This window comes from Rhinoderma darwinii, chromosome 9 (assembly GCF_050947455.1).
Source record: "Rhinoderma darwinii isolate aRhiDar2 chromosome 9, aRhiDar2.hap1, whole genome shotgun sequence".
Classification (NCBI taxonomy): Eukaryota; Metazoa; Chordata; class Amphibia; order Anura; family Rhinodermatidae; genus Rhinoderma; species Rhinoderma darwinii.
Window position 1 is genome coordinate 56,660,327 of NC_134695.1, and position 21,030 is coordinate 56,681,356.

At 41.9% G+C, this 21,030-nt stretch overlaps 1 protein-coding gene across 2 annotated transcripts in view; it reads right to left on the bottom strand.

Moving 5' to 3' along the window:
• MPPED2 (metallophosphoesterase domain containing 2) overlaps positions 1 to 17,066 on the bottom strand; it is a 128,450-nt gene extending 111,384 nt beyond the window's left edge. The window contains exons 1-2 of one of the 2 annotated variants that reach the window (XM_075837007.1): positions 16,949 to 17,066; positions 16,639 to 16,814 (exon numbers count right to left, since the gene is read on the bottom strand). The gene's annotated coding sequence lies outside the window, so the exon portion shown is untranslated. Of the gene's footprint in view, positions 1 to 15,011; positions 15,129 to 16,638; positions 16,815 to 16,948 lie in introns of those variants that run through there. The other variant, XM_075837006.1, reaches the window with a different exon arrangement.
• Between the last annotated feature and the right edge of the window lie 3,964 nt (positions 17,067 to 21,030).

A 21,030-nucleotide genomic window follows, 5' to 3' on the forward strand; every position in this document is an offset into this window, starting at 1 on the left:
GCAGAGCAGATAAAAAGAACAAATAATAGAACTGCACTTTTCGTATTTGAAAGCACCACTAAGTTTACAGATTTCTCATTTTTTGTTTTGTGCTGAAATTCTTGGGTGAATTCAATGTTTTTGTGTCCGTCGCCAAACACGAGCTGTTTTTTAATGACCTGTAGCGTGGAGTCATCTATAAGATGACGACCTTCTCTTCAGGGAAATCCATTTTACGTTACACAATTGCGATTTATCTAAGGAAACATTGGGCTTATGTTGTGGTCATCTCACGATTTTATCACCACTCACATTTCAAATGTTGCTGTGTAGCACAAGCCTAAGGGCCTGTTCACATCAGCGTCATCGGTTCCGTTCGACCTTTCCGTCGGAGGAACCAATGAATGGAAAGCCGAACGGAAACCATAACTTCCGTTTGCAATATCATTGATTCCAATGGTAATGCTTCCATTGCAGTTGGTTTCCATTTGTCTCCATTCCATAAGGTTTCTATTTTTTTTTACCGGAAACAATAGCATAGTCGACTACGCTATTGTTTCCATGAAAACAACTGAAACTTTACGGAACGGAAACAAATGGAAACCAACTGCAATGGAAGCATTACCATTGGAATCAATGATAATGCAAACGGAAGCTATGGTTTCCGTTCGGCTTTCCGTTCATCAGTTCCTCCAATGGAAAGATCGAACGGAACCGATGAACGGAAGCCCAACGCTGATGTGAACAGGCTCTAACAATAGTGGGGTTCCAAACCAGCTTTTTTTTTAGCTGTTTTTAACAAGGACTGAGGGTCTACTTACACTAAAAGGTTTTGTGGCATTTTACAGCCTTGTTTACCGCAAAAAAATAAAAAAAAAGTCACTATAGCGTAATATCCAGGGGTAAACAATTGCGCAATTTTAGTAAAACAAGAAGAACAAAATCTGCTGGTGCGAATACACCATAAAACTACATAATGACTTCTATTTTCTTACACAGAATCACCTGGGATAAATCCATTCCAATACAAAAAAAGACCATTCAAAAACACCAAAAATCTAAATCCTAAAAAACCCACAAAAAACACATAAAGGGGCAGACAGGATGAACCTGTTGGTCTTTTTCTGCTTTCATGATTTTATGTTTACATATATATTACATTAATCATACATGAAAGCTTAAAGAGTCTTTCCTAAAAGCCTGGATGCAATTAGCACTCATGTACAGATACAACATCCTGAGGGATTAGAAACAAAATTGCCCCTTAATGCTATTTTTGCTTTTACAATCCAGGATTGCTTCAGCAAATCTTGCATTTGAAACAGCTGGACTTTTACTCCACCTCTGTGACCCGCACCTATGTGGTGAACCTGTGTTTCCCGAACCCCGGCTGTCACAGGTAGAAAATGAAGTTGAATGTGGCTCTCTCCATTTAGTGGTATGGGAGTTACGGAAACAGCCGAGCAAGCGAGCAGCCTCCTCGCCAGACAAGGCAGAGGTCGGTGGCCGCCCATTCTTCACATGGGTGCAGGTCCCAGAAGTGGGAATACATCTTTAATGCAAAGGCGTTTTACACGGGACAATTATCGGGAAACGGTCGTTCATAGAACGCTCGTTGCCGATAATTGCTCTGTGTAAACAGGGCAGCGATCAGCAGATAAACGAGCAAACGCTCAATCATCTGCTGATCGTATGGTTTTAAAAAATTAAAATATCGTTGTCGGCAGCACATCTCCCTGCGTAAACAGGGAGACGCACTGCCGACATGATCATAATGTAAGGGGACGAGCGATCGGAGTAATGAGCGCTCGTTCCCATACATAGCTCGTTGTGACTGGTGCAAATTTTGGCCGGTGTAAAAGGACCTTAAAGAGGCTCTGTCACCAGATTTTGCAACCCCTATCTGCTATTGCAGCAGATCGGCGCTGCAATGTAGATTACAGTAACGTTTTTATTTTTAAAAAACGAGCATTTTTGGCCAAGTTATGATCATTTTTGTATTTATGCAAATGAGGCTTGCAAAAGTACAACTGGGCGTGTTGAAAAGTAAAAGTACAACTGGACGTGTATTATGTGCGTACATCGGGGCGTTTTTACTACTTTTACTAGCTGGGCGTTCTGATGAGAAGTATCATCCACTTCTCTTCAGAACGCCCAGCTTCTGGCAGATCACGCTGTGACGTCACTCACAGGTCCTGCATCGTGTCAGACGAGCGAGGACACATCGGCACCAGAGGCTACATTTGATTCTGCAGCAGCATCGGCGTTTGCAGGTAAATCGATGTAGCTACTTACCTGCAAACGCTGATGCTGCTGCAGAATCAACTGTAGCTTCTGGTCATAACTTGGCCAAAAATGCTCGTTTTTTAAAAATAAAAACGTTACTGTAATCTACATTGCAGTGCCTATCTGCTGCAATAGCAGATAGGGGTTGCAAAATCTGGTGACAGAGCCTCTTTAATGCTCCACTTGAAAAGCCCTTTAGGCCTCTTTCACACATATTTTTAGGTTAACATTTAAATTTATGGGAGGAAAATTCCCTTATAGCCATACTTAGAGCATGCTGCTTTTTGAAGAAAAAACAAATGCTACAAAGGCAAAAAGAGCCTCTAAAATAAAAAACAAAATTAGAATGGATTCACAAAATGCAGATGTCATAAATATTCAGCTGCAAGGGCCAGGTACGTAGGCAGACGCAGGTATATTCAACACTGCTGCACTGTAGGATTACTGTACCCTAACTGCTCCTACTAGTAAAGGGAGTGATTTGGTTCAAGTGTAACTAAACTTTGAAAAAACTTTTGGACATGTATAGTGATATGTCAGAAGTTTTGATCGGTGGACACCCACCCATCACTCAAAAGAATAAGCAGAAGTGCTCGGGTGAGTACTGTGCCACTTCATTTCTGATTGACTTTCCTAAAAAAAGCCGAGCGAGCAGTGTAGGAACTTTGTATTGAGCCTGTACACTGCTCCAAGGAAAGCCGATCAGAAACAGAGCGGCACAGTGGCACACCTTAGCGCTTCTGTCGCTTCGTTTTAGCAATCGGTAAGGGTCTCTGTGCTTGGACCACCACCGATCAAAATTCTGAGGTCACTATGACATGTCAAAAGTTTTGTTTTAAGTTTAGTTACCCTATAATATAAGTTTCTGCAGTTCTCTAAAACAATCTTAAAAGGCCCTGTCTATCTTCTGCTGTCGCCATAAAAACTGTAGCTGGCACCAGCCCTGCAGGGGAAATGTAGTATTACAGGCCAGCTATTTAACTGAATGCCCAACTATGTAACGCATTGAAGGCCTTGGTTCACAAAAGCAGGAGCTTCCCTAACTTAGCAGCTCTCTGTTCCGGTTTATAGAAGGGGGTCACAAGCGGAGGACCCCGTAAATGGGCGTATGGACAAGGGTGATCTTCAGGAGACAACCCTTTTTATGTTGCACTTAAAAAATAACACTGCTTTTTTTTGTGTGAGAATGGGATGCCATATTTTTTACCTGACAATAAAAGGGTTTATGTAGAATTGTTGATTTAGCTTTTTATTGATGCAAATTGTATTTCCTAAGGAGAGGCTACAACTTGGAATGCTCTTAGATCAAATCCATATTTGTTGTTGCTGTTTACACAGATTAAAAAGGTAGTGTTTTAAATGCAGGGATTACACAAGATCAAACATTGAAATACCAAAGTCTCCTCGTAATCTCATGTCAAATATTTCAATGAAATGACAACAGAGAAACTGCAAAAATGCAGACAGCCTCTACTATGGTTCTGCACAGGAAATTACTAGTTTATTTAAAGGGAACGAAGCTTCCTAAGTCATGGCTGGATGTTCAGAAAAAACAAAAAGTTGCTGTTCAGGAGAAAGTTGGTATAGTAAGAACTGAAGTGTAAATGTGTGTGCAAGTGCAATGTAATAAATAGATCTTTCACTTATTTTTTTTTTCCATTTATTTTGTCCCAGTGTACTGTGGAAAATGTGTTTCTTTTGCTGCCCAGAAACCATCAATTACCAGGAAAGTTGCCATTGATGGATCTTCTAACTCTTAAATGTCTCTACTTAGTAACTTGGGTGCACAAGGGTGTATTGTCCTAAATGAACTGGAAATCTGATTTTCTTCTTTCAAGTTGTTACGGGGCCAGAAAGCTTGGTAAAACATTTGAAAAACTACTAACACTCTAGGTTTCAATTTAAAGGGGATGTCTGATTACAACAACCTATTTTTCAAATGAAGCCGGCTCGGGAATCAGCAGAATGTGAGGCTGGTAACATACTTGGCATTGTAGTATTACATGAATGGACAACCATGTATAACAGGTAAAATAAGGCATTGCATGATGCCCACTAAAATCAATGGTCTGTCTAGGTAATGGATGGATGTGAAGGTCCTCCAAAGAGAAACTGTTCTCCCTTCTGGTTAACAGATGAAATTCCTGAATTAGGGCCCCCGTCTATTAACTTAGATACCTATTGAAGTATCTATACCAGACAACACCTTTATCCTGCGCAGTCTAGGATGTAGCATTGGCTCCACAATACAAGCCCCATGACGGAGCTGTAATATCTAAACATGAGAAGTCAGCATTGAATATACTTTATCTTATTATATTTGTACGTTCGGTTTATCACTATTTCTAAGGGTATAATGTAAAGTTTCCAAACATTCATTGTATTATCTGTGTATTTTTTATCGTCTTTATTATCTCCAATGTTAGAATTACGGAATGGGAACTATAAAACGAAACTACATATTGCAATACGATAGATTTTCCTTTGTTTTTCCGAATAGAAAAGGTTTCATTTGATTGGATGTCGGGAGATGACGAGTATGTTGTCATGACAAAGTCCTCTCTACAATGTCAACGTCTTATTAACGCCAAACAATGCAAAATTGATTGCTACTTACTTATGCGCAGAATTACACTTTTCTTTTATATAGATTGGATGCATTACAGTTTTGGAAGTTGTTTTTTTATTTCTCCCTCAAATTATTCTTTGCACGGATGACATCTATAATATTCAACAGGTTTTGCAATAAAAACCTATGATGGGCCAGCACTGACCATTGATTTGGTCGTTGTAGCAGTGCAAGCGGTTAAATAGTTGAAAAACATTTCAAAAACACCCCCCTAAAAAAAAAAATCTGAGAAAGCTAGGTGGAAATTAATATGGCCGCCATTATCTCTCCCACAAGGATTGTAACCCAGCTTTCTTGGAGTCCTGCATAGCAACTTCAAGGGTAAACAGCTCCTGATTTTCAGACGTTTTTTAAGAAACTCGCGTTTTTCGCTGGGTTTTTGGAGCTGTTTTTCTATAGAGTCTGTGAAAAACGGCTCCACAAACGGCTGAAGAAGTGACATGCTCTATTTTTCCCGTGGGCGTTTTTTTACGCGACCGTTTTTAAAAATGACAGTGTAAAAAAATGCCCGGTTGGAACAGAACTTATCAGGGTTGACAACATTCCTACGGAAAGTCCAAATTAAAAAAATCTGTCTTCTGTTTCTGGGGAAATTCCATATTAGGATCTGTTCACATCATGTTCGGACACTGCTTTTCGCGTGTACGTTTCAAATTTGTCCTTGTCCATGTATGTCCTAGGTCGTTTACAACTATATGTACTCCCATTGGAATATAAAGATATACCCTATGCCACATGTATTTTTTGGGATGCCCTTGTATTTAAAAATGTAGTCAGCTATACTTAAAAAAAGAAAATAATTATACCGTCATATACCAGCCAAAAAGACACTCTTTTGCGTACATTTCAATTCTATCAGTTCTTCAAACAAACATGATGTGAACAGAGCCTTACATTGTCGTTCCGAGCTGGAAACAAATGCCGGATTATGAAACGCCAGATTAACGGAATTAAACTGTAGATATATAAATTAAAAAACCCATAAGTACACCGCATTTTTCTTCTATATTTTGCGGCTATACGACGTATAATAATGTTAGAGAAAGAAAGGTAGGATCCAGCGAGATATAGTGGTAAAAGGAAACTCGGTTTCCACTTTGACGTGAGCAATAAAATAACGAACACAGGAGAAAGAACGCAATACAAGGGGGTCTAGATGGCAAAATGAGGGAGCCTACGCGTTTCGAACACGATCTGTGTTCTTATTCATGGCTAGTTCTAGGTTTCCTCCTACCCCTTCTTTTCCTCAAATCATTTTGTATAATAAATGTACTCATTACTCTCCCATTAATATTAAACGGACACTACAGAAACCGGCAATCGTCTGTTTATCAAAGATGGAGTCTGACAGTCACATGGTCTAATGGTTAATCTTCAACGACTGTCCGTTTTAGGACAGATGGTAAAACACTGGTCAGTTACTTTATTATTTTACAACCTAGGCGATATGGCAGTCCATATGCTACACAACTCCGGCGCAGGGGATATATGATTAACCAGTCCAGATGAAGGCAACGAGCACTTTGGCTAGTGTAAACATTCAATACAGGGCATGCTAAGTGGATGAGCCAAAGCCACAGCCTGACAACAGATAAGAACTGGTTAAATCCTAAAGACCCATATTGTATGTGGAAGTATACAGGGGTTAAATGAGGACACGGACGTAGTGCTGAATTCCACAATCACAGGCAGATTCTCTACCAAGAGCACAGAGGCCGCTGTATACTCTTTATGATCTAAATTATTATGTACATGGAGACACAGAAAAGGCAGAGATTGTCATTTGGCACCGCTCGTGGCGTGTCAAACGTTTTAGGTGGGACTGAAAGAGATCCGACTGCATTATGATCAAGATGTACAAAAATTCTGCTCCACGGAGTTAAATGACAAGCTTGGCTCTGCTACATCTGTATTAATGGCTTATGAGGTTATACATAAAAAAAATATATAATACATTGATGTCTGGAAGCCACGGAGGGAACATAGAAAGCCTTGTCCTTACTCTTAGAAACTGAAAAATAATTATATAGTGATACATCAAAATGAAAAATACAGCAAAATTCCTTAAATCCGGCATCCAATAACCCAGAAATTTTAGGAATCCAATACTTGGCTGCAGCACGAAACTGCAATATAATCTGAGATTTCACAAGACCAGAAGAAGAGAACGGAGAAAGATGAACTAAATTCTTCCAATTTCATGAAAAACAGTTAGGGTATGTTAACACGGCCTACTTTCGGACGTTTTTCGGGCCGTAAACGGCCGAAAAGTCGGAAGCAGAACGCCTGTAAACATCTGCCCATTGGTTTCAATGGGAAAAACTACGTTCTGTTCCGACGGGCCGTTTTTGGAGCCATTTTTCATTGACTCTATAAAAAACAGCTCCAAAAACGGCCGTAAAAAACGCTGCGAAAATCGCCAGTGGCTTAAAAAACGTCTGAAAATCAGGAGCTGTTTTCCCTTGAAAACAGCTCTGTATTTTCAGACGTTTTTTGCTAAGCCTGTGAACATAGCCTAATAGCAATAGCAAATTTTGTGTTCTCTTCCCTCACAAGGGGATTTTAAATTTGTCTCTATGGCTATCTGATAATTCAGAATATTTGGGTGGCGGATTAAAGGAATTTTACCGTCAGTTGAGATGTGAGATGTATGTGTATGTATATATATATATATATATATTTATATTAAAAAACATGTACGCACCCACTATATGGTCAAAAGTATTGGGACACCTTCACATTACACCTACAGAAGATCTTATGACATCCCATTCTAAATCCATAGACATTAATTATGGATTTGTCCCCTTCCTTTTGCCGCTAAAACAGCTTCCACTCTTTTGGGAAGACTTTCTACAAAATTTTGGATTATGTCTGTGGGAATTTTTGTGCATTCATCCAGAAGAGCACTTGTGGGGTCAGACACTGATGTCGGAGAAGAGGGCCTGGCTCACAATCTACGTTCTAGTTCATCTCAAAGGTGTTGGATGGAGTTGAGGTCAGAACTCTGTGTGGCCATTCAAGTTCTTCCACATCAAACTCACCCCACCATGTCTTCATAGATCTCGCTTTCTGCACTGGGGCGTAGTCATGCTGGAGCAGAAAAGGGCCGTACCCCAAACTGTTCCCACAAAGTTGGAAGCATTAAGATTTCCCTTCACTGGAACTAAGGGGCCGACGCCTGAAAAAGAACCCCATGGCATTACGCCTCCTCTACCAAACTTTGCAGTCAGGCAGGTGCCGTTCTCCTGGCATTCACCAAACTCAGACTCGTCCATCAGACCGCCAGATAGAGAAGCGCGATTCATCACTCCACAGAACACGTTTCCACTACTCCAGAGTCCAGTGGTGGGGGCTTTACACCACTACATCGGACGCTTGGCATTGTGCTTGGTGATGTAAGGCTGGCATGCAGCTGCTCGGCCATGGATACCCATGCCATGAAACTCACGGGACACAGTTTTTGTGCGGATGTTAATGTCAGAGGAGGTTTAGATCTCTGCAGTAGTTGAGTCAGCAGAGCGTTGGCAACTATTATGAACAATGCGCCTCAACACTCGGCAACTCCGCTCTGTAACTTTACATGGTCTGCAATATTGTGGCTAAGTTACTGTGGTTCCTAAATGCTTCTACTTTGCAATAATACAACTCACAGTAGGTTGTGGAATATCTAGGAGGGAAGAAATTTTGCGAGCCATTATATATATATCCCATAGGCTCGTGCACACTGCTGTAATTTGGCTTCATTTTGCACGGAGTCCTAATAAGGACTGTATTTCCGTATTTAATATTTGTTTAGGTTTTCGTGAGCTGGCAGACATTTTTTCCCCATATTAAAGGGGTATTCCCAGTATCAACATTTATCACCTATCCACAAGATAGAGTGTCTGATCGCTGGGGGCTCTACTACTGGGACTTCCATCGTTCACTAGAATGGGGGTCCCGAGCCCTCTGTTCCTCACTGCACCCCCGGCACTGAGGAGGAGCTTGAATAGAGCAGTGGATGTGCATGCGCCCTGCCGCTCCATTTAATGTCTATGGGACTGGCGGAAACAACCGAGCTGTCTCTGTCAGTTCATAGACTTTGACTGGAGCAGCTCCGGGCATGCTTGACCTCCACTCCATTCAAAATTCTCCTCATTGTGGTCATGCAGTAAGTGGAACGGGGAACTCGGGACCCACGTTATAGTGATCGATGGTGGTCCTAGCGGTGAGGCCAACATTGATCAGACACTTATTACCTATTCAATTCTGGGAATACACAAGACCAGATTGCAGATTCATGCCAGCTCTGACATGTATGTGGCTGTCCGGTAACGTCATCCTATAGTGATTTGCGTACGTCCGAATGATCGTGCATGTTTGCGTTTGAGCTGCGCATGAGGCGTTTTTGTACTCCGCCCCCATATAAATATAAAATAATTCCCAATTCTGGTGCGTCTTATCAACTAGACAGACTTATAGTCTGAGAAATAGGTCAAATCCTACTATGAGAGTTGGGGGAATGTATCATAACTAGTGCAAGGCCAAAAGTAAAGCAGTTGCTACCAATCATTTTCCAAAGGGCCTCTCAAAAATGAAAGATGGAATCTGATTGGTTGCTGTGGGTAACTACTCCTTTATTACCTTGCTTTAGTTTTGATAAATCTCCCCTGTACATTTCAGATCCTGCAACAAATCTCAAACTGATAATTATAAAAAATTTACTTATATACTTAAATTTATTAGAATTTTTTTTTTTTTAAATTCATAAAAAATACAAACATTTTTCACGTTTTTCTATCAAGGCCTATCTAATACAACGGACAGAATAAAAGAGGGCACACAGCACCGAGCGGGTGTTCAGTCCCATGCCTGTCTGCACTGTAGTCCTTTGATTACTAATTTCTTGTGAAGCTCGATGCGGACGTCCCTTTAACACCTCCCTGCCTGACATGCCAACAATTTAGATCCTTCAAGTAAAAAAAAAAATCTAAAAACCTATCCATTCAAAAACGATGCGATTAGTAGAAAAATAATTAGTTATTTCCATAATTATTTTTTTTTAAAAAGTTTGCAAAAATAAACATCAATCATTCAGATCCGTTTAGTGACCGGAGATCCCATATACACTGACAACTTTAGATGCAGAAGAACCAGGCAGCACATGTATTATAGAAGAACCGAGCTTTTCAAGCTTTTTTTACAGGTGTTTTTCCTGGAGTTTTTCAGGAAGTCTATGATAAAAAAGGCAGGAAAAAAAAATGCCATACCTAAAGCATTCTACATGAAAAAAAAAATTTCATTGATCCCAAAAAAGCTATAAAAAAAGACCACCTAAAGAGTGCTGCGTATGTAGGCGCTCTCATATTTTAGTATAGACAGGAAAGTAACATCTTGCAGCAATGTGTTTGGGGAAAACAAAAACATAAAAAAATACATTATTTTCTGATTACACTTCATACTGCGGCAGTGGCGATCACTTTTATATGATCATTTGATATTCCGGCATTTGACAGGTCCTGCTAATGCTGAATAAATAACAGGAATTATACTATATCTATGATTGGCAGACTGTCACATGCGTGGACCCATAAAAACATTGTGTGCCATTGTTAGCTGCCTCCGCGTGGAGCATGGTATATTCTAGAGCTCCATAACACGGCACGCATTGGGGAAAACGCGATTATTTTTCTCACCGGAAACCGTAAATAACATCCCTCTATCTCGGTGTAAAAGCAGAGGCATATGGAGGTACAGTTTACGCTGTATTTGGGATCCCTACCTCACTAATCTCAAATACTGCCTAATGCATTAATTTGCATAATTATTCCTTAACGGGTTGTCCGGTTTTAGCAAATTAATGTTATTTTTTTGTGTAATTAAAAGTAATACAATTTTCCAATATAATTCCTGTATTAATTCCTCATGGTTTTCAAGACCTCTGCTTGTTGTTATTCAGTAGGAGGAACATTCATTGTTTACCTCTAGTGGATAAAATTCTGTCCATCGTTACAGGGTCATGTGATGCACAGGTGCTGGTATCGTTACATGCTCATGTGATGGACACAGGTGCCGGGATCGTTACATGCTCATGTGATGGACACACAAGTGCTGGGCTCGTTACATGCTCATGTGATGGACACACAGGTGCTGGGATCGTTACATGCTCATGTGATGGACACACAGGTGCTGGGTTTGTTACATGCTCATGTGATGGACACAGGTGCTGGGCTCGTTACATGGTCATGTGATGGATACACAGGTGCTGGGCTCGTTACAGGGTCATGTGATGGATACACAGGTGCTGGGCTCGTTACAGGGTCATGTGATGGATACACAGGTGCTGGGCTCGTTACAGGGTCATGTGATGGACACACAGGTGCTGGGTTCGTTACATGGTCATGTGATGGACACACAGGTGCTGGGATCGTTACATGGTCATGTGATGGACACAGGGGCTGGGATCGTTACATGGTCATGTGATGGACACACAGGTGCTGGGATCGTTACATGGTCATGTGATGGACACACAGGTGCTGGGATCGTTACATGGTCATGTGATGGACACAGGGGCTGGGATCGTTACATGGTCATGTGATGGACACACAGGGGCTGGGATCATTAGTAGACATAGCTCTTAGGCTAGATTCACACGGGCGTTGCACATCTCGGACGTGAAAACAGCCGTCACATGGACTTTTAATACGTTCGCGTGAATAAGGCCTAATACACATACTGTAACAAGCCGTGCACCTGTGTGTCCATTACATGACCCGGACAGAATGTTATACAATGGAAGTAAACAATGAAGGTTCCTACTGAATTACAACAAGCAGAGATCTTAAAAACCGTGAGAAATTAATACATAAAGTATATTACAAAATTGTATAACTTTTAATTATACCAAAAAAATAACATTAATTTGCGAAAACTGGACAACCCCCTTTAAAAATATACTATATAAGTAGAACAATATCCCCTCATGTGGGAACTAGATAGAAATATATATATGTATATGGCCTGGGTTTTTACTGGACTCAAATTTTCCAGCAGATTTACTGATTGATGGCAGCCAAGCTCACGTCCGGATGGAAAAGAGCTCACTAGAAAGACTGTGGTTTGTCAGACCTTGATACAAGCAACGCATATAGGAATAAATGAATATATACACACACATACTCCATAGTTCAACTAGTCACTGTGAGTTGTGCCAAATTACAAACTCAGCTCTCCTAAAGAATAGATAGATAGATAGATAGATAGATAGATAGATAGATGATAGATAGATAGATAGATAGATAGATAGATAGATAGATAGATAGATAGATAGATAGATAGATAGATCTTATATAAAAGATAATGATATTTTAGATGCCAAGTTTAATGAATCTTACAAGGATAAACCCTGGCATAGCAGAGCTGAATTTCAATTTTTAACTCTTTGGCACTGTAAGTTTAACTCTATGAGCAAAAACAATACAGTAATTTTAGCCTCAGTCCTAAGTAAATCCGCCATCACATCATAATATCAAAACGAGTTATGCTAAATATCAAACTCCACTCTGCTATACCTGCAGCATACATTTTCTTGTTGACTATTAGCATCAGCATTTCATCCGGTCATAGCCATTTCTCTCGACTAGAAGCCACATTATACAATGAAGTTGTTTATTATTTAACCCCTTCTGTACTGTATATACTGAGCAGCGGTGCAGGATCTAGTTTGCTGTGATGCATTTTATTGAAATTCTAACACAATCCCACTATTATTCTTCCCCCCCAAAAAAAATTCTTGGTACAAAATGTATCTGACAAGGTATTGTCCCCCTACAGATGCTAAAATAAAAACACCGTCATACCCCCCAAAAATGTCCCATCAGCAGTTGCTTGTCTCAATTTTCCTCTCAATGGCTGTTTTCTATATGATAACACCTGCTTTCTCCTGCAGCCTGGCTCACAGCGATGCTCATTTACAACTAGAGTCTGGATGTGGTGAGAAATGACACAATTACACAATAAAATGATACAATTCCTTCCTGTGAGGAAAATACCGTCGTGAAATACACAAATCTAACGTTCTTATAGGAATCCGAAGTAACCAAACAGATGTTACGACTGGAGCACGGAAACAGATAAAAGTCATAAGTATGAAGGGCATAAAACACTACAGTATATATAAATATAGATAAACATCCTGACAAAACAAACAACACAGCACAAAACTTTATAACTATGCCACAACTCCAGCGCCACAGATGGAGCAGAACTTAGGTTAACAAGCTCATTGTCATATCAGCATGGGGGGGGGGGGGGGTTGCTCTGCTACATCGGTTGTAGCCAAAATACATGTGTTAAGCCGGAGAAATCATGATTACAAATATATATATATATATATATATATAGCAAGAATCATATATATATATATATATATATAAAATCACACGTGTGTGTGTGTGTGTGTGTGTGTGTGTGTGTCTCAGCATCAAATCTAACATGCATTATATACCACATTCCTACAGATGTAGCAGACCTGATTCTGTGGTGTCTCTGGTTGTCAAGTAGGACTTAAATGTATACTTTCAAAAAAATAGCAATTTTAAAACTTATATACAATTCGGCAACGTGAAACCGGTGGTTGCCCATACAGTAAGGCTGCAGATACACCTAAATAAAATATCTTGACCTAGAGAGTAACCGAAATACACATAGGGAACAGCTAAATGGAGAATTGAACTCTGCTACATCTGTATATCAATAACTCCAATTATAGATCGCATAATTATTTATAGTAGTCAGAGCTATTTATAAGCACAATATCATACACACACATTACTGTATATACCTGGATATATAGACTATGGTATAAAGCAAAGATTAGATCATTTCTGAATCATTTTTTTTATGTTTGAATGTGGCAGAATTGTCAGACAGGATATAACACTGCGTCATTGACACACACACACACACACACACACACACACACACACACACACACACACACACACCTGTACAATATAATGACACACTACTCTCATTTACTATAGATGGATTTTAAATGTTACCCTAAATCAATTATATATACATATATAATGGTTATACATATAACCTATATTCCCCAATTAAAGTGGCTCGTGAAATCATACGCATACATTATGTATAGGCGGATAGTAATATGCGTACATCATAAATATTGTATAGGAGTATATTTTATTATGCACCAATTAAAAACCATACGAAAGTACAGAACAAAGGATCCCCATCCACATTAGTATATAGTGGACTTTAGTACAGCAACTGTCCCAGCTGCCGAAACACATAATGCCATGAGACGGTATGGGGGCTGGGAGGGTGTCCCATAGTAATAGCTGCGGGTTTTAATCAAACTGTTATTAATTTCTAAGCATTTGGAAAGTCCATGAAGCAATTTCTGCAGTAGCGAAACGCGCCACATCATATGTATCGTACTTTAATTGTGGATCTGGGAAACACTAGCTGCAGATAATTGGCAGGAATTTAGCCTTCCACGCTGCAATTCAACCATCCAAGAAATGAACCAATATAATACATCTACAAAGTAAACCAGCATTACACAACCTAAATCCACTACCAGAAGCTGCCCTAACCCTGCGCTCACCAGCAATCTCCCTTATACAATACAGTGGATGCCAGTCTTACCACCCCTCCGAGCAGGTGCCCATTATTCAGCTATAGGGTACTTATGTACTGTAATGTACACAACACTTTCACCCCCTGCAGACCTCATAGGGTTACAAAATTACACAAACCCATGTGCCCATTTATAATCCAACCAAGAAAATGCCAAAGGCGAAAACATGGCATACAAGTAAAACAAAAACATTGCTCGCAAAAACACAAATCGCCACTACTGGAAAAACCTCTAGTCAATATAGAACAAGAACAGAATTCTATACAATGTAGCGAATTAAATAAACACATGCAATACACTAGTAAAAGGCATTTTCCTAGCTTTATTAGAACATGGCATGCAAACATAAAAACAAGCAAACTGATGCTTTCTTAAAGGGTCCTCCACAGGAATAGATACTTCCCTTGCCTTGCAATGGTTTAGGAGTTTGCAAAGTCTGTGTGGCTTATAGAGAGTACTGCTCGCTACCTATTAAAGTCCATGTTGGGCTGGATGCTGATCGCTGATGGTCTCCCCTGTAGAAAGCCAGAGATCTCCCTGCTGGCTGATCCTCAGTGTCTCCTCTCTCTCTCTCTCTTTCTCTGGCTGACACACTCCCTGTCTCTCTCTCCCCCTCCCCTCTCCCTTATTCTGGGATTGATTGATTACAATCAGTGACCAAAGGCTGTGACATGGGCATAGACTTGGCTCACAACTGCACAGTGAAATACAGAGTCTGGGGACACGACAGACAAAAGGGGGGGTGAAAGATATTAATATTATTTCACTGCACCGGGGATGTGACAGGTTGAGCGATTATTAGGGGGCAAGTGATTAAAAAGCGGTGGGGGGGGGGTTCTTCTATATACAAACTGCATGTGGTAGATGAGTAGATGAGTATTAATCATTCCTCTCCTAATATTTGTAGGTATTTAGTAAATAATTTATATTATACGTTCGTAGAACAGAACAAAATATTATTTATTTTCTAAAATCTAAAATAACACATTGTAACTTAAACTTCAATATGTTCAAACATTTTCTCCTTTTCCTTTTTTCACAGCAAAATAAAAAAATCGGATGATCAGAAATACACACCAAATCTATATACACCTCATTACAAGGAGTTATTCTAGATACACGCTTCAAATCAATGGACTTAAAATAGACAAAATACAGAATTCTGTAAAAAAAATATAAAATCAAATTCCCCAAATTTTTTATTTTGGAACTTGGAGTGATGATGAGTCCTCCCAGTCTAGACGGGGTTAAAAAATCATGCAAGGGTTTAAAAGATCAAAGCCTCCGCTATGTATTGCAGCCTAGCCCTGCATTGCCTTATAACACAGTGGGCGCTACAACAAAAAAAAGGACTTTTTAACCCTTGTACACCCAGGTTTTCGATCTAACTTATGTATATTATTATACTGTGAATGAAAACAATTTTTTTTAAAAAAAAATTTCGTACACATTTCAACGACTCGCTTTGCATGACTTACTTATTTTCTTTCTGTTGTAATACACAAATCCCTCCCCTGGCCAAGGCCTCAGATCACCAAGAGGATTGTTATAGCATATAATAGTCCAAGCGTACAGTACAGTATATGTGTATGCAGGAGGGGGGGGGGGGGGATGTGTCTGTATATGACTGCCCAGCCTCCATCACAATAGACATCTCCCTGGGAATATTATTCAGTGTGTGCCCCCCTTCCTCCCTTCTCTTGGCCTGATGTGACATTGCAGTGCCCCCCAGACCTTGCAAAATACATCTAATGCCTGCTGATCCCTCTATTCCACCTGGAAGAAGAGGGACAGAAAGGAAAGAGAGAGGGAATGAGAAAGAGAAGGAAGGAAGAGGGGGAGGGAGAGGGCAGATCATGTCGCTCTCCAATTAATTAGCAAAGAAAAATCATGCAATCTAGTACAAGCCCAATAAGTGCCCCCTGCCCTGCCCCCTCCTGCCCTGTGCTGTGATGTGGGGGTGGGGGGCACAGCCTCCTGTCTGCCCTGCTGCTGGCAATGACAAGGCACCTCTAACCCACAGGCTTTGTGTGTTGTTTCTATCTGATTTACATCCCCTTTGCTATAATGTGGGCTGAGGATGAGGAGTCTTTACCTTGGTGGTTGGGTCCCTGGGCTGCCTTCAGTGCTGTGCAGGGGGGAGCCCGTCCATGGGGCTGGGAGCTGCTGTCAGGAGGAGCAGACAGGGTGAAACCTTCGACCCTGAGGGTCCCCCGGCTGCTCTAGAGTGGAAATGAGAGACTCAGGGAGGAAAATGAGAGCAGCCTCGATCTGAGGAGGGAGCAGAGAGTGCAGTGAGTAGGGGCTGCCACTGGGTCAGAGAGCAGGAGAGAAGCAGCCACTGGGGTCAGCTCTGCTACATCCTGACCTGTGCACTCACACTCATCCTGCTGCTTGTTACTTACTTCATGTTTGCAGACTTGATACTTTGTTGCGGTGACATTCTGGATACATTCACTCTGCAGTCCCACAATATGGAATAGGGTCTAATGATAGTGACATCTGTCAATCACAACATGACATCTCTATATGAGAATGGTCATGTGACTGCGACATCAGGTCACTAGATGCATTTTATTTATTTTTCCCCATCTTGTAACATTTTCAGGCGATTCCTCCTTGAGAATGAGAAGAAATGGCACAGGTTGACACACACAGTCGAGTCACATTATTACGACCACCTCCTACTTTCCATGTGGGCAGCGTGTAGCCCATGAAGGAAGTGATGTGCGTGGGCTGGCTTGGTGGGCATGTAAGGTGGGTGATAGGCTGTCTGATCACTCGTTGTTTCCGTGGGTAAAAGGGGATTTTTCAGAGTTGCAAAAAGGGATGATTATTGGCTTTCGGGCCACGGGTGGCAGTATTTCTCACACAGCGCAGTTTGTGAACTGTTCGCGTGCTGCTGTGGTGAAAGTGTATTGTGAGTGGATAAGTGGCAGCATTGGGAATAACCGATGTGGAAACTGCGGAGCACCACGTGCCATTGATGTGAGAGGTGAACGTCGGCTACGAACGTGCGCGAGGGCCGAACGACATCCCATCGTGGAGCAGCTCACCGTGAAAATCAACCAGGGGGCTACCAGACGTGTGTCTAAAACAACAGTTCAGTGAACCCGACTGCGTATGGGGCTCCGAAGCCGACGGATGGTCACTGCTCCTATGCTAGCAAAGGTGCATCGGAAAAAAAGGCTTCAATTTGCACGGCAGTATCGGAATTGGGCCACCGATAATTGGCAGAGGGTTGTCTTCTCCGATGAGTCACGGTTTCTGCTTCATGGAACAGATGGACGTTGGCGTGTTAGGTGAGAAACATCACAGAACAAACCCCCTGCAACCATTGCTGGAAGAACACAAGCTGGTGGCGGCAGCGTTATGGTCTGGGGATTTTTTTCATGGTATTCACTGGGCCACTCATCCATGTGGAAGGCTCTGAACCGATTTGGTCATGAATCCATCGTTACAGATCACGCCCCCCCCCACCCCCCATACATGCCGTCTGTCTTCCCTGGGGCAGATGGATTCTTCCAGCAAGACAATGCGACATGTCACACGGCTAGAAATGTCCGACAGTGGTTGGAAGAGCACGACCAAGTCTTCCATGTACTTCCCTGGCCCCCTAATTCGCCAGACTTGAACCTAATTGAGCATCTGTGGGACCTCGATCGTCTTGTTGGCTCTATGGATCCTCCCCCCACGCCCCCTCCAGCAAATGTGGGATGCTCTGCAGTCAGCACGGCGCCAGATACCGGAGACCACATACCAGCACCTTATTGAGTCACTCCCAGCCCGTCTACTGCTGTCCGTGCTGCACACGGCGGTTACTCTGGATATTAGCGGATGGTCATAATAATAATGTGTCTCCACTGTTTATAAGGTTCTGTATCCACCTTATAATCTCTTGCTTTACAGTTATCGCATGATTTAGCACATATTTTTTGCTTTTGGGATGTTGGTTGATGTTTTCGATGATCTAAATGATTTTTCTTTTTTATGTGCAGAAGATCCAGAAAGTAATGCATATTATATATATATTGTAATTACGAGAAATCTGCTGGGAACTATGTGAGGCTAGAATTTAATGAAAGTTTAGAAAAGTAAAAAATGTGAAACAGTTCTCATAGACACACATTATATATAGTTGATATATTCTGTATTTGTCAGAATTTTTCTTTCAAGTACGGTTATATAGAAATAGTTTTATATCATATTAGTAATTGTTTTATATCCAACTGTTTAGGGCATGACCACACGTGGCGGATTTCCTCCGCAACTGTCCGCATCAATGCCGCACAGAATCTGCGTTGCAGATTCTGCTGCGGATCTGCACAAAATGTGCAGTAAATTGATGCGGACTAGCTGCTGCGGACTGCGGTCAAAGTACTTCCCTTCTCCCTATCAGTGCAGGATAGAGAGAAGGGACAGCACTTTCCCTTGTGAAAGTCAAAGAAATTCATACTTACCGCCCGTTGTCTTGGTGACGCGTCCCTCCTTCGGCATCCAGCCCGATCTCCCTGGATGACGCGGAAGTCCATGTGACCGCTGCAGCCTGTGCTTGGCCTGTGATTGGCTGCAGCCGTCACTTAGACTGAAACGTCATCCTGGGAGGCCGGACTGGAGACAGAAGCAGGGAGTTCTCGGTAAGTATGAACTTCATTTTTTTTTACAGATACATGTATATTGGGATCGGTAGTCACTGTCCCGGGTGCAGAAACAGTTACTGCCGATCGCTTAACTCTTTCAGCACCCTGGACAGTGACTATTTACAGACGTCTCCTAGCAACGCTCCCGTCATTACGGGAGCCCCATTGACTTCCTCAGTCTGGCTGTAGACCTAGAAATACATAGGTCCAGCCAGAATGAAGAAATGTCAAGTTAAAAAAGCAAGACGGATCTGCAGCACACATAACATGTGCATGACAGCTGCGGACTCCATTGCGGAAATTAGAATCTCCATTGAAGTCAATGGAGAAATTCCGCCATGAGTCCGCAACCAGTCCGCCACTGCTCCGCAACAGACAGAGCATGCTGCGGACACCAAATTCCGCTCCGCAGCCTATGCTCCGCAGCGGAATTTTACGCCTCGTCTAAACGAACACTGCTAAATTAAAGTGTAAGTCAATGGACAAACGGCTCCGCTGCGGATTAACGCTGCGGAGTGTCCGCAGCGGAATTTAAGTGAAATTCCGCCACGTGTGAACCCAGCCTTAGGGTGCAGTCACATGCGGCAGATTTTGTTGCAAAAATTTTCTGCGACTGAAGATCGGTTCCATACATCTTAGGGTATGTTCACACTGCCTATTTTCGGCCATTTTTCAGGCCGAAAACTGCCGAAAATCGGAAGCAGAACGCCTCCAAACATCTGCCCATTGATTTTAATGGGAAAAACGGCGCTCTATTCTGACGGGCCGTTTTTTAGCGCGGCCGTTTTTTTACGCAGCTGTTTTTCAAAACGGCCGCGCTAAAAAACGGCCCGTCAGAATAGAGCGCCGTTTTTCCAATTAAAATCAATGGGCAGATGTTTGGAGGCGTTCTGCTTCCGATTTTCGGCAGTTTTCGGAAAAGAAGTGCAGGCCACTTCTTGGGACATTTTTGGAGGCGATTTTCATAGACTATTGAAAACAGCTCCAAAAACGGCCGCGAAAAACGCGAGTGGCTCAAAAAATGTCTGAAAATCAGGAGCTGTTTTCCATATAGCATTAGGCCGGATTCCCATGGGTCGGATACGCTGCATAAAAATCACGCAGCGTGTCATACCAGGAGCCCGCAGTACGTTCCATCAAAAAAAATCACACAATCTTGCGTTTTTTTGGACAGATTTTTTGCTGCGGAGGAAAGCCATTCATACTTATCCTCTCAGTATTCTCTGTGCGTAGTCCGGCCTCTGAGGCTGGGTTCACACGACCTATTTTCAGGCGTAAACGAGGCGTATTATGCCTCGTTTTACGACTGAAAATAGGGCTACAATACGTCGGCAAACATCTGCCCATTCATTTGAATGGGTTTGCCGACGTACTGTGCCGGCGACCTGTAATTTACGCGTCGTCGTTTGACAGCTGTCAAACGACGACGCGTAAAAATACAGCCTCGGCAAAGAAGTGCAGGACACTTATATACAGTATATGCAGGACACTTCTTTGCAACGTAATTTGAGCCGTTCTTCATTGAAGTCAATGAAGAGCAGCTCAAGATTTACGAGCGTCACAGACGCCTCGCATAATGCGAGGAGGAGCTTTTACGTCTGAAACGAGGCAGCTGTTTTCTCTTGAAAACAGTCTGTCTTTTCAGACGTAAAAGCCTCTCATCGTGTGCACATACCCTTAAGATGACGTTGCCGGCCATGTGACGTTGCAGCATGTGATTGGCTGCAGCGGTCACATAGGATGAAACATCATCCCAGAAGGCCGGACTGCAGGAAGAAGGAGAGTGTTCTGGGTAAGTATGATTTTTTTTTTCCGGAGTTGCGATTTTTGCGTCCTAAGAGCTGCAA